The 15,350-nt window shown below is 42.7% G+C and overlaps 1 protein-coding gene and 1 non-coding gene across 3 annotated transcripts in view; one reads left to right on the top strand and one right to left on the bottom strand.

Annotated features, from left to right (window-relative positions):
• ZNRF1 (zinc and ring finger 1) overlaps window positions 1-15,350 on the bottom strand; it is a 115,300-nt gene that overhangs the window by 74,985 nt on the left and 24,965 nt on the right. The window lies entirely within an intron of this gene.
• On the top strand, window positions 2,430-2,531 carry LOC119627813 (U6 spliceosomal RNA). The gene has a single exon (XR_005244037.1). It is a non-coding gene; the product is annotated as a U6 spliceosomal RNA (small nuclear RNA).

The following is a 15,350-nucleotide window of genomic DNA, read 5'->3' as shown; positions in this document are numbered from 1 at the left end:
AAACCATTTTTTTACAATTTTAAAGGAGATGGAAGAAAAGGTGAATTGAAGAGAAGGTCTGGGGTACAGGATATCTACCCACAAACAAGAAGAGTGGGCCAGAAGTAGTGGCTCATGCCTGTAACTGCAGCACTTTGGGAGGCCGAGGTGGCGGATCACCCGAGGTCAGGAGTTCCAGACCAGCCTGGCCAACATGGCGAAATCCTGTCTATACTAAAAATACAAAAAATTAACCAGGTGTGGTGGTGCACGCTTGTAATCCCAGCTACTTGGGAGGCTGAGGCACAAGAATCACTTGAACCCAGGAGGCAGACACTAGATCATGCTACTGTCTTCCAACCTGGGTGAAAGAGGGAGACTGCCTCAAAAAAAAAAAAAAAAAGAAAGAAAAGAAAAGAAAAGAGAAAAGTGAAGACCAAGTGACATTAAAACTGAGTATTTCCAGGCTGCCTTGTTTAACGAAACAAATGAGGCACAGGACTGGCATTGCACACCTATCCACCGATGTGTTCCAATCTTAAGAGTTTGTTGAAACAGGAGGAAGAAAAGATCCTGGCTGGATACAGATCTCAACAGTATCATCCATTCTGCTCATTATGAAAGCTTCAAAAGATGATGCTGGAATTGACAGATTCAAATTCTAGCTCTGTCAATTCCCATCTGTAAGATGGAAATAGTTTCTTTCCACCTCTTGGGATTGCTGTGAGGGAAAAAATAAGAGCATGTGTAAAGTACTAGCTCAGTGCCTGGTACAGAACAGGCACACAAGAACTGTCAAGTTCACGCTTACTTTCTCTCTTCTCTCCCAAATCAACGCAACTGGACCTATATAAAAGGGCTGCATAGTCCAAGCATCTTCTTGAATATACTCAAAGCAAACACAATTAAGAAATGGAATCACACATGGCTCAGTTCAGAGTGGCCAAGGGAATTAAACATATGTATGTACACATACATATATACAAACATATACCATCCAGGTATAATCTGGACAAATCTTTACCCAGTTATTACACAGGTATTAGTATCCCTTTTAAACATTTAAAATTTGAACAGCTGAGAAAGAAAATGAATGAAGTTGCTTCTACATTTAGACAGGATGTCTAAAGTTCTTTGGATGAAAGAGCAGATAACATAAATGCCGAAGAACAGGGCGGGCTTGTGTAGAGATGGATCCTTAAAAGGAGAATTGTGGACGTGAGCTCTGAGCCCAAGGCAGCTAAGCAAGTCTGAATGATCCCAACTCCTGAGAGCTGGCTAGTGAACACTTTAATGATTGGAATTAACAGAGCCTTGAATCTACCTACCACTTGGGAAAGAGAAGCTTAGCTCTCCTAGGTTTAAGAAGGAGACTGAAGACTCCCAGTATGATCCTTCTCAATTCTTATATAAGGTAGTAAGTGGAATCTGCCAATCTAACTGGCATTAAACTGATAACAGGCCTAAATGGCCTATTACAGCCCAACCTTTACCTGTCTCTGTACACTAAAATTTCCCTATTTAGCCACTTGAACCACAGAACCAGAAAAATAAGACTATATGTACTTTTCAGGTGTCAGCTTCATATAGCTCAAGATCTTACGACGTCTGCTATATGAACTGTGAATTCTAGATTTTATTATTTAGGGCCTACTCATTCACCTTCCTCTCAGATACAGTGGTAGAATTTGAGGCGATGGTAGTGCACTTAGAAGAATGGACTGCTGAATGTGTACTTCTGAACCCATTTAAAGCCAGATTCACCTGGGTAAATAATAAAAGACTTTTTCTTAAATTTAAATTTTTTTAAAGATAACTGTTTAAAGCAAAAGCAAAAACAAAAACCAAGCCCGCCTGCCAAAAGAAAAAATGTATTCTGAGGTTGAGCATGGACATGCCTGTGTGGGTGTATGAAATATATGAGAGCAATGTCCCAGAGGTTAGGAGGATGTAAGAATATTGTTGCAAGGTTCTTACACTATACATGAAGTGGTATAATACTAACTGAAGGCACACTGTGATAATAAGTTAAAAGACACATACTATAAAACCTAGAGCAACTACTATTTTTTTTAAGCCAGAGGCAAAGCTAATAAACCTGTAAGTAGAGACAAAATGGATTATAAACTTTTATTGTGCTCGCTTCGGCAGCACATATACTAAAAAAATTGGAACGTGGCCGGGCGCGGTGGCTCAAGCCTGTAATCCCAGCACTTTGGGAGGCCGAGACGGGTGGATCACGAGGTCAGGCGATCGAGACCATCCTGGCTAACACGGTGAAACCCCGTCGCTACTAAAAATACAAAAAATGAGCCGGGCACGGTGGCGGACGCCTGTAGTCCCAGCTACTTGGGAGGCTGAGGCAGGAGAATGGCGTAAACCCGGAAGGTGGAGCTTGCAGTGAGCCGAGATCGCGCCACTGCACTCCAGCCTGGGCGACAGAGCGAGACTCCATCTCAAAAAAAAAAAAAAAAAATTGGAACGTACAGAGAAGTTTAGCATAGTCCCTGCACAAGGATGACATGCAAATTCATGAGGTGTTCCATATTTTAGAAAATAAAATACATTTAATTAAAAAATTAAAACCTTTTTGTTTCGAGATGAGGTCTCCCTCTGTTGTCCAGGCTGGAGTGCAATGGAGTGATCTCGGCTCACTGCAACCTCCACCTCCCAGGAGCAAGCAATTCTCCTGCCTCAGCCTCCCGAGTAGCTGGGATTACAGGTGCCCACTAGCATGCCAGGCTAATTCTTGTATTTTTAGTAGAGATGGGGTTTTGCCATGTTAGCCAGGCTGGTCTTGAACTCCTGACCTCAAGTGATCTGCCTGCCTCAGCCTCCCAAGGTATTGGGATTACAGGCATGAGCCACCACGCCCGGCCAAAAAAATAAAAAACTTTTCTTAATCCAAGGGAATGCCTCAAGTGGGCACATGCACAATTTCAGGAAGCACACTGTGCATGCGGCCCCTCCCAAGTGTTGGTGGCCACTGCACATGCGGACAGCCAACCCCAAGAGAATAATCAAGGGAGAAGTAACACAAGACCCTGAAAGCATGCCAACATATAAAACCCCAAGTCAAAGGGTCAAACTATGCATCTGATCTCTCAAGTCGCCCACTTGGCCCTCTTCCAAGTGTACTTTACTTCCTTTCTTTCCTGCTTTAAAGTTTTTTAATAAACGTTCACTCCTGCTCTAAAATTTGCTTCAGTCTCTACTTCTGCCTGTGCTCCTCAGTTGAATTCTTTCTCCTGAGGAGCAAGAATTAAGGTTGCTGCAGAGCCATTCAGATTTGCGGGTGGTAACAAGATCACATCACTGCACGATCACTGCATTTGGGTGACAGGGTAAGATGTCTGAAAAAAGAGAAAAATCGAATTATATACTTTTATTTTTTTGAGACGGAGAGCGAGACTCTGTCTCAAAAAATAACAATAAAAAATAAAACTATAAAACAATGATGAGAAAAATTAAAGAGCACTTAAATGAAGCTAGAGAAATACCATGGTCGTGAATTGAAAGTTGCAATATTGTTAAGATGTTAACTTTCCTCAATTTTATCCTTAAATTCAACATAATCCCAATCAAAATTCCTGCAAGCATTCCTTTTTTTTTTTTTTTGTAGAAATAGACAAGCTGATTCTAAATTTTATATGGAAATTTGAAAGCCTGAGAATACCCTAAATAATTAAGAATTTAAAAAAAGAATAAAGAAATCAAATAATATTTGACTTCAAGACTTATTATATAACACCACAGTAATCAAAGGAACATGGTATTGGCATAAGGACAGACATTAAAGAAAAACAGAATAAAGTCTAGAAATAGACTCTACATGTATTGCCAATAGTACCCTTAAAGCTTCCATGGTAATTCAGTGGAGGAAAGGATAGTCTTTTCAATATGTGACACTGGAACAACCGGTGGAATAATGAACTTTACAAGGAAGTGCAAGACTTGTAGCACTGAAAACTACAAAATATCACTGAAAAAATTAAAGAAAATCAATAAGTGGCACACCTGTAATCCTAGCACTTTGGGAGGCCGAGTTGGGAGGATCATTTGACGTCAGGACTTTGAAACCAGCCTGGCCAACAAGTGAAACCCCGTTTCTACTAAAAATACAAAAAAATTAGCTGGGTATGGTGTAATCCCAGCTACTTCGGAGGCTTAGGCAGAAGTGATTGAACCCAGGAGGCAGAGGCTGCAGTAAGCTAAGATCACACCACTGCACTCCAGCCTCGGTGACAGGACAGGACTCCGTCTCAAAAAAAAAAAAAAAAAAAAAAAAAGAAAAAGGAAAACCTAATAAACGGAAGCAGCTGGGCGCAGTGGCTCACACCTGTAATGTCAACACTTTGGGGCGCTGAGGCGGGCAGATCGCTTGAGCCCAGGAGTTGACCAGCCTGGGCAACATGGCGAATACTCCCTCCCTACAAAAAATACAAAAATTAGCTGGGCACGGTGGCCCATGCCTGTAGTTACAGATGCTTGGGTGGCTGAGGCAGGAGGATTGCTTGAGTCTGGGAGGCAGTTTGCAATGAGCTGAGATCCAGTCATTGCACTCTAGCCTGGGTAACAGAGTGAGACCCTGGCTCTAAACAAACAAACAAACAAACACATAGAAGACTTCCATGTTCATGGCATCCCATTTTAATACTGTTAAGATGGCAATACTCTCCTAATTGATCTAGAGACTCAACACAATCCCCATCAAAATCCCAATTGTCTTTTTCAGAGATAGATAGATACAAGCTGATCCCGTTCCAAAATTCATATGCAACTGCAAGGGACCCGAAATAGCCAAACAATCTCCAAAAAGAAAATCAAAGATAAAAGACGCATACTTCCTGGTTTTGATATTTACTACAATGCTATGGTTACCCACATAGTGTAGAATTGGCATAAGATAAACATATAGACTAGTGCAATATTAAAAGAAATTGAGAGTAACGAACTAATCACATACATCTATAGTCAACTGATTTTCAACAAGGGTATCAAGGCCATTCAAAGGAGAATGAACAGTGTTTTCAATAAATGCTACTGGGACAACTGAATTATCTACATGCAAAAGAATGTGGCTTGGACCCCCAACCTCATACCACATACAAAAGTTAATTCCAAATGGATCAAAGACCTAAATATAAGAACTAAAAGTATAAAACTCTTAGAAGGAAACATAGATGGAAATCTTCTTGACCTTCCATTAAACAACAAATTCTTAAATATGACACCAAAAGCAAAAGCAACAAGAGACTTAAAACAGATATCATATTAGCTTTCAACAAAATTAAAGACTTTTAGGGCCGGGCGCAGTGGCTCACATCTGTAATCCTAGCACTTTGGGAGGCCGAGGCGGATGGACCACAAGGTCAGGAGATCAAGACCATCCTGGCTAACACGGTGAAACCCTGTCCCTACTACAAAAATACAAAAAAACTAGCTGGGCATTATGGCATGCGCCTGTAGTCCCAACTACTCGGAAGGCTGAGGCAGGAGAATTGCTTGAACCCGGGAGGTGGAGGTTGCAGTGAGCTGAGATCCCACCATTGCACTCCAGCCTGGGCAACAAGAGTGAAACTCTGTCTCGAAAAACAAACAAACAAACAAACAAACAACACAAAAAAAGACTTTTGTGCTGCAAAGGATACTATCAAGAACATAAGACAACTTACAGAATGGGAGAAAAAGTTTGCAAATCATGTTCTGATAAGGAATTAGTATATCTAAAATGTATAAAAATGTCTTAACTCAACAACCAAAAGACAAACAATTCAACTAAAAAATTTACAAAGGACCAGGTGCAGTAGCTCATGCCTATAATACCAGCACTTTGGGAGGCCAAGTCAGGAGGATCACTTGAGACCCAGACCAGCCTGGGCAACATAGCAAGACCCTGCCTTTACAAAAATTAAAAATTAGCTGGGCATGGTGGTGTATGCCTGCAGTGCCAGTTACTCAGGAGGTTGAGGCAGGAGGATCACTTGAGCCAAGATGTTCAAGGCTGTAGTGAGCTATAAGCATGCCGCTGCACTCCACCTGGGTGACAGAACAAGACTCTGTTTAAAAAAATAAAAAAATTGACAAAGGACTTGCATAGACATTTCTCCAAGGACTATATATGAAGAGCCAATAAACGCAAGAAAAAGCCAGGTGCGGCGGCTCATGCCTCTAATCCCAGCACTTTGGGTGGCTGAGGTGGGCAGATCACCTGAGGTCAGGAGTTCAAGACCAGCCTGTTCAACATGGTGAAACCCCAACTCTACAAAAATACAAAACTTAGCCAGGCATGATGGCGGGCGCCCATAATCCCAGCTACCTGGGAGGCTAAGGCAGGAGAATTGCTTGAACCCAGGAGACGGAGGGTATAGTAAGTCGAGATCGTATCCCTGCACTCCAGACTGGGCGACAGAGCAAGACTCCGTCTCAAACAAACACACACACACACACACACACACACACACACACACACACACACACACACACACGAAAAGATGCCCAACATCCTTTGCAAATCAAAACTATAATGAGATACCACTTGAGAATCACTAAGATGGCTACTATCAAATAAGACAGGTAATAATAAGTGTTGGAAAAGATGTGGAGAATGAGAACCCTTATATACTGTTGGTGGGAATGTAAAATGGTGCAACTGCTTTGGGAAATAGTCTGGCAATTCCTCAAAAAGATCCAATTAAAGTTACCCAGCAATTCTACTGGGTAGATCCGGGAGAATGGACCCGACCCAGTAGAATCGACCAAGCAATTCAACTTGTAGGTAAATACAGCTGGGTGCAGTGGCTTATGTCTGTAATCCCAACACTTTGAGAGGCCGAGATGGGGAGAATGCTTGAGTTCAGGAGTTTGAGAATGGCCTGTGCAACATGGAAAAACCCTGTCTCTACAGAAAATACAAAAAATTAGCCAGGCATGGTGGCACGCACATGTAGTCCCAGTTACTTGGGAGGCTGAGGTGGGAGGATCACTTGAGCTTTGGAGGTCAGGCTGCAGAGAGCCAAGATAGCACCACTGCTCTCCAGCCTGGGGGACAAAGTGAGACCCTTTCTCAAAACAAACAAATAAAAAATCTTAAAGAAAAAAAAATTTTTCTTAAGTAAAACAAGAAAATGTCTACACAAAAACTTGGATACGGCCGGGCACGGTGGCTTACCTGTAATCCCAGTGCTTTGGGAGGCTGAGGCAGGAGGTCATGAGGTCAGGAGATCGAGACTATCCTGACCAACATGGTGAAACTCTGTCTCTACTAAAAATACAAAAATTAGCTGAGTGTGTAATCCCAGCTACCTGAGAGGCTAAGGCAGGAGAATGGCTTGAACCCAGGAGGCGGAGATTGCAGAGAGCCAAGATTGTGCTAGTGCACTCCAGCCTGGGCAACAGTGAGACTCCATCTCAAAAAAACAAAACAAAACAAACAAACAAACAAACAAACAAACAAAAACAGGTCAGGCGCAGTGGCTCACACCTGTAATCCCAGCACTTTGGAAGGCCGAGGCAGGCAGATCATGAGGTCAGGAGTTCGAGACCAGCCTGGCCAACATAGTGAAATCCCATCTCTGCTAAAAATACAAAAATTAGCTGGGCGTGATGGCATGCACCTGTAGTCCCAGCTACTTGGAAGGTTGAGGAAGAACTGCTTGAACCTGGGAAGCGGAGGTTGCAGGGAGCCGAAATCGCGCCACTGCACTCCAGCCTGGGTGACAGAGCAGGGCTTCGTCTCAAAAGAAAAAAATAAAAGGAATAAAGTACTGCATGCTACAATATGAGTGAACCCTGAAAACATCATGGTAACTTAAAGAAACCAGATGCTAAAAGCTATGCATTATATATTATTCCATTTATATAAAATGTCCAGAATAGGCAAGTTTACATAGGCAGAAAGTGGATTAGTGGTTGTCTTGGGTAGGGGAAGATGGAGGAAAATAGAGCTCCTACTAATCGTTATGGGGTTACTTTTTGGAATAATTTAAAAAGGTTCTAAAATTAATTATTTTTCTTCTGTGTTGCTTGTGCTATTGGTGTCATATTTAAGAAAGGACTGCCCAATCCAAGGTCAGTAAGATTTCCAACTATATTTCCTTCTAAGAGTTTTACAGTTTTTTTCTCTTTTTCTTTAAATATTTCTTTTTTTTTTTTTCCCCAGCTACCGCAGATCAAAGTTTTAGTTCTTATATTTGGGTCTTTGATCCATTTAGAATTAATTTTTGTGTATGTGGTGTGAGGTAGGGGTCCAAATCACATTCTTTTCCATGTGGATATTCAGTTGTCCCAGTAGCATTTATTGAAAACACTATTCTTTCTCTATTGAATGGTCTTGACACCCTTGTTGTAAATCAGTTGACCATAGGTGTATGTGTTTATTTCTGTACTGTCAAGAGTGTGGTAAGTGTGGTGATGGCTATACAATTCTCAGAATATACTAAAAAACATTCAACTGTTTACTTTGAATGGGTGAATCGTATTGTATGTGAATGTTTCAGTAACAGTTTTTTTTTTTTTTTTTTTTTTTTGAGACTGCATCTTGCTCTGTCACCAAGGCTGGAATACAGTGGTGCCCTCTCAGGTCACTGCAACCTCTGCCTCCTGGGTTCAAGCAATCCTTGGCCTCCCGAGTAGCTGGGATTACAAACATTCACCACAACACCTGGCTAATTTTTTTTTTTTCTTCACCTGGCTAATTTTTGTAGATTTAGTAGAAATCGGGTTTCACAATGTTGGCCAGGCTGGTCTCGAACTCCTGACCTCAAGTGATTGGCCTGCACCCAGTCTCAATAGTAGTTTTTGTTTGTTTGTTTTGAGATGGAGTCTCGCTCTGTTAGGCTGGAGTGCAGTGGCGTGATCTCGGCTCACTGCAACCTTCGCTTCCCAGGTTCAAGCGATTCTCCAAGCTCAGCCTCAGTCTCAGCTGGGGCTACAGGCACATGCCACCATGCGCGACTAATTTTTGTAATTTTTTGTAGAGATGGAGTTTCAACATGTTGGCCAGGCTGGTCTTGAACTCCTGACCTCAAGTGATCTGCCCACCTCAGCCTCCCAAAGAGCTGTGATTATAAGCGTGAGCCACTGTGTCCAGCCAATAATAGTTTTTTTGTTCTGTTTTTTAAAAAAAGGTCAGCTAGGCGTGGTGGCTCATAATCGCAACCTGTAATTCCAACACTTTGGGAGGCCGAGGCAGTAATCCCAACACTTGGGAGGCCGAGGCAGGCGGATCACAAGGTCAGGAGATTGAGACCATCCTGGCTAACACAGTGAAACACTCTCTCTATTAAAAATACAAAAAAAGTTAGCCGGGCATGGTGGTGGGCACCTGTCGTCCCAGGTACTCAGGAGGCTGATGCAAGAGAATGGTGTGAACCCAGAAGGCGGAGCTTGCAGTGAACTGAGATTGCGCCATTGCACTCCAGCCTGGGCAACACAGCAAGACTCTGTCTCTCAAAAAAAAAAAAAAAAGGCTAAGATTGCAGTCAAGCTGGAGATGTAGCAAACAAAAAAAAAAAAAAAAAAAAAAAAAAAAAAGTCATGATTGCAGTCAAGCTGGACATGTAGCATACACATTGTATTTACAACCACAAATATTAATGATTTCACCAAGTTTGTGATATATAAAAAGATAAGAATTGGTTCAAGGACTAAGTTTTCATGCCTTTCAACATTTGAGATAGAGAGAAAGGAGATAAAACCAATGAGAGAGGTAGGAAGAAAACTAAGTGAGCACGGTATTCTAGAAGCAGTGAGCACGGTATTCTAGAAGCAGTGAAGACAGTGTTTCAAGGGGAAGGGAATGACCAATAGGGTAAAATGCAGCCATTTTTCCCAAACTGAGAACTGACAATAGGCTACCGGATTTAGTAACACAAAGGTCCTCAGTGACCTTGATAAGAGTGGTTTCAATTGAGTGATGAGGGCAAATACCTGAGTGGAGTAGATTTAAGAAGGATGGAAGAAGAAAAATCAGAAAACCAAGAAAAGAGAATTATTGAGAACTTTTGCTGTTAAAAAGTAGCAGGGGCTGGGCACAGTGGTTCATGCCTACAATCCTAGCACTTTAGGAGCCCAAGGCCGGTGGATCACTTGAGGTCAGAACTCCGAGACTAGCCTGGCCAACATTGTGAAACCCCATCTCTACTGAAAATACCAAAAATTAGCCAGGCATGATGGCACATGGTTGTAATCCCAGCTACTTGGGAGGCTGAGGCAGGAGAATCACTTGAACCCAGGAGACAGAGGTTGCAGACAGCCAAGATCGCGCCATTGCACTCTAGCCTGGGCGACAACAGTGAAACTCTGTCTCAAACAAACAAACAAAAACAAAACCAGAATAGGCTAGTATCTCTAGGGGAAGTACAATCACGGTAAGTTAATTTGTTATTCCTGTTTTCAAGATGGAAGCAACAGCAGCAGTTAGTTAGTATGCTGATAGGAATGTACCACTAGAGCAGTAATATTTAGCAGAGAGCAGAGGAAGGTTGAAGCAGTGCTCTGGATGGACTCAGGAAGTGGGAATGAAATTTTGCTTGCAAATGGAGGCACTAGCCCTTGCAGTGAGCATGTACAGCTTATACTTAGTTACAGGAAAGGGGGAAAAGGCAGATAAAAAAGCACATGGGTGGATATGGTGGAGAGTGCCACCGTTTTCTCAGCGAACTAGGAAGGTCATCAACAAAGGCTAAGAAGGGAGTTTTGAAAAGAGAGGAGAAAGTGTGGAAGAGTCCTCTAGGAGGTTGGAGAATGAAGGAACTATGGAAATACAGCAGGATTCCCAGACAGCATTAGGGGCCTGTTTAAGGTTAGTAATCATGAATTAAGAGTGAGGCCAGCAAACGTGCTCAGTGTTTCTTCTAACCCAGGAGCACACCCACAAAGTAGGCAGAGATTTGGATTTAACCAGAGTTGTGACTTAGCCAAGCAAGTGTGACAAGGCAAAAGAGGGGAAGAGGACTGAAGAGTGTAGTACATGAGGCAGTGATTATAATGACTGATCATGGAATTTAAGTTATTTAAGGAGAAAAGTACAGGCATGAGGGCCTGAGGGAAAGGGAGAAGAAAACAGGATCAATGAGCTGTAGTTCCTGCTGGAGTCAAAGATGGTTGAAAGGATTGATATTATAAACAGCAGATAAATGCAGACACGGGGGCAACTCTTACGGCTGACATGGTAAGAAAATGTATTTTATTCCTCCACCATTTTACAAAACTACAAAGAATGTCATAGGCCCAGCTATAGGGCTAAAAAGGATTCCCACAATTCAATTTTTGATGGCCAAACTGATTGCAATTTAATAACAACAAGAGATAGCATTGTTAGAGCCATAGCACTTCTTTATTCTTTTCTTTTTTTTTTTAAGAGACAGGGTCTTGCTATATTGCCCAGGCTGGAGTGCAGTGGTGTGATCATAGCTCATTGCAGCCTTGACTTCCTGCGCTCATGCAATCCTCCTGCCTCAGCCTCCCAAAATTCTGCAATTACAGGAATGAGCCACTATACATGGCTAGAGCCACACCACTTTCTAGTTATGTAATACTGGCTGAGTTCCCTAACCACTGGGTCTTAGTTTCCTTATCTGTGAAATAGGAATGTTAACAGTAATCACCTCAAGGAGTGAGGATTCAATAATTGAATGTTAAGCATTTAGAACTGTGCCAGGCACTTAGTAAGATGAAATAAATGTCTGCTATTAGTGATATTCTTTTTCTTTCTTTTTCTGAGACAGTCTCGCTCTGTTGCCCAGGCTGGAGTGCCACCTCCGGGTTCAAGCGATTCTCGTGCCTCAGCCTCCTGAGTAGCTGGGATTACAGGCACGCTCCACCACACCTGGCTAATATTTGTATTTTTAGTAGAGACGGGGTTTCACCATGTCGGCCAGGCTGGTCTCGAACTCCTGGCCTCAAGTGATCTACCTGCCTCAACCTCCCAAAGTGCTAGGAGCCACTGCGTCTGGCCAGCAATATTCTTATTACATACTACTGTTACAATCTACTTTGTTGTATATTGTTTTTAATGCAATAACCAACAAAAACTGCCATGAAAGCAAGAGTCTCAGTAGGGAAGAGTTCAAACACTGAAGTATTAAGCCTGGCTAAGGCTCAAATCATTACAGAATTTTTCCAAGTACTTTTCCTAATCCGCTTCTGTTTCTCCACTTTCTAGAGGCATGGGGGAAATGACACATGTCATCCAAAAGGACTCTGAGCTCAGGGGAGCGCTATAAACATTGACCTTGCTGTTGGGTAATGGGTTCAACTTCATTCTAAACACTGTTTCCAGGTTCTATGCCAGTTCCTTTACTCGTGCCCACACAGTTGCTCAGTCACAGGTACTAGCAACAGCTTAAAAAACAAAAACAAAATAACCTTAGAATGTTTTTCTTATTTAGGAATATTTTAAATGTTTATTTAAACACAGATGAGAGTTCTTTTACAACTCAAATAAGATGCTTAGTTATTGGTCACTGGATTATTCTGCAGATCACTGGAGGAGGGAGGAAAATTCGGGTCCTTGCTGACCTGTCACCTGACTCAAACCATGGGGTTATTGGATCAATCCCACACAAGACCCCTCTGTGGGATCCTATCCCAGACAGATGTATAGGCCTCACCAGCATGCTGCCTATTTGACAGTTTCTGTTGGCAGCACCCCAAGGAAGCAAAAGCACCAGGCTGAGTGCAGACCCATGACTAGCTGCCTCTTGCAGGCCTGACTTGAAATCCCACCCACCCATCCCCCCACTGCCTGGTGTTTTCTTTCAGAGCTGCTCAGATGTGGATCCAAGATAAAAATTTCTTACAGTCTAGTCTAGCCATTGGCAGAAGCAACCACCCCATCGGAAAGAAAAAGGGAAAGAAACAGTGAACTCTGGAACAAGTTAGACACATTCAGATTCTTCAGAACAGAGGGCTGGGAAAGAGAAAGTGGGGCTCCTACGAATCCCCTCTTACGAAATGGCCTCTGCAGTGGGTGCCAAGCTCTTGGCTGGCTTATAATTTAATTTGTCCCTAAGAACAAACTAAGTTTACAGGAGGGGCTATATGATCTTTCCTGTGGTAGTCTTGTAACAACTTATGGAGAAATTTTGGCCAAATGGTAGATATGGTCTCTAGCAAAGAGCTAAACGGGTATAAGCATTTTGGGGCACAATTTTTGGGGGATGGTCAGGCAGAGGAGTGCTGTGAATAGGTTTCACTTCCAGGTACAAGTTTCCAGAAATTACAACAGAAACAAAAACAAAATAAAATAGGCCGGGCGCGGTGGCTCACACCTGTAATCCCAGCACTTTGGGAGGCTGAGGCGGGTGGATCACAAGGTCAGGAGATGGAGACCATCCTGGCTAACATGGTGAAATCCCGTCTCTACTAAAAATACAAACAAATTAGCCGGGTCCGGTGGCAGGTGCCTGTAGTCCCAGCTACTCGGGAGGCTAAGGCAGGAGAATGGCGTGAACCAAGGAGGCGGAGCTTGCAGTGAGGGGAGATGTCACCACTGCACTCCAGCCTGGGCGACAGAGCGTGACTCTGTCTCAAAAATAAATAAATAAATAAAATAAAATAATAAAATCCACACATGTACATGGAACAACATGAAACAATGAAGAGGACATTAAATAAGAAACAGAAGTTGTGAAACAAGCATAATGTGCTTTCCACTGCTTTACACACACCCATTCATCTAGAGGCGAAAATCTGGAGACATATACACCAAAGGGATCATGGGGTAAACTTCTGCTTTCTACATTAATGTTTAAAATCTTTACAGTGAATATTCTGATTATTTTTGTGACCAGGAAAGAAGTAGGAAGAACTTTCGTTTCCAGATTTGCTTAAAAGACAGAAAATACTGGTTTGGAAACCACAAAGGTCTGTTTCTGCACAGTGCATGCAAGTTCAGCCTTTCCAACTCCCTCACCTGCTCCAGGGCTTTTCGTCTTTTGTAACTTCTTCCTCTTCCTTCTGCAAATGCTGCCTCTTTCTAAACCCCTTCCTGTCATCTTGCAAGCCATCTTTTTTGTTTGAGATTAATTTCCTGCAGAAAGTCAATCCCAAGCCACTGCTGCCAACTCTACAAAAATCACCAGAAAGAAGTAACCCAACTCTTTTCCAACACGAACTACCTTTATCTTTACTCCTGTGATAACTGTACTTCTTCATGTGTATATTTACTGAACTTTTATTAGGCACCTAATTTCATATCATAGGTAATAAACACTCACAATAGACTTTTTAAGAAAACATTCTCAACTAACACATTTGGCTCATAATAAGTACTCTGCAATCAGCAACAATATGCCTTCTCTTAATAGCAAACTCCAAGCCTCAATTCCCTAAGCCAAGAACTCTAGCAGTTAGTATAGACTGTGGGCACTTGGAGTACGATATCAAGAAGGATTCTGGGCTGGGCGCGGTGGCTCACGCCTATAATCTCAGCACTTTGGGAGGCTGAGGCTGGTGGATCACCTGAGGTCAGGAGTTCAAGACCAGCCTGGCCAACATGGTGAAACCCCATCTCTACTAAAAATAAAAAATTAGCCAGGTGTGGTGGCACGCATCTGTAGTCCTAGCTACTGGGGAGGCTGAGTCAGGAGAATCACTTGAACCCAGGAGATGGAGGCTGCGGTGAGCCAAGATCACACCACTGCACTCCAGCCTGGGTGACAGAGTGAGACTCTGTCTCAAAAAAAAAAAAAAAAAAAAAGGAAAGGATTCTGAGTCCCTGTAGGGCTCCATAATAAACAATGAGGTAAATTATAACAGTGTCAGCCATGGGCAAAGAACAAGGTTGGGGGTCAGTGACTCTTCCCTCCTACATAGCCTGTTGGGGCCCAGGCTAATGTGATTTTTTTTTTTTTTTTTTTTGACGGAGTTTCGCTCTTTCACCCAGGCTGGAGTAAAGTGGCACAATCTCAGGTCACTGCAATCTCCACCTCCCGGGTTCAAGAGATTCTCCTGCCTCAGCCTCCTGAGTAGCTGGGATTATAGGTGCCCGCCACCACACCCAGCTAATTTTTGTATAGTAGAGACGGGGTTTGGCCATGTCAGTCAGGCTGGTCTCGAACTCCTGACCTCAGATGATCTACCCACCTTGGCCTCCCAAAGTGCTAGGGTTACAGGCATGAGCCACTGCATCCGGCCCTTCTTAACCTTGGTGTATCTGGCGTCCAGTCACTGTGAAATGATGCTTTATGTAAAAAGGCGTGGGTATGTGAATGTGGGGAGTGGGGTAGGGGAAGGTATCTTTTCTTGAGAATCTTTAACTGTTCTATAGCAACTAAAAGGAGAATGAGATGGCAATTTAAGGGGGTGGAGAGAAAAGATGACTTAATTACAAGGAATTTCCAACTTGAGTCAAATTTCAAGTCATA

This window comes from Chlorocebus sabaeus, chromosome 5 (assembly GCF_047675955.1).
Source record: "Chlorocebus sabaeus isolate Y175 chromosome 5, mChlSab1.0.hap1, whole genome shotgun sequence".
Lineage (NCBI taxonomy): Eukaryota > Metazoa > Chordata > Mammalia > Primates > Cercopithecidae > Chlorocebus > Chlorocebus sabaeus.
This window is presented reverse-complemented; position numbering and strand designations above follow the sequence as displayed.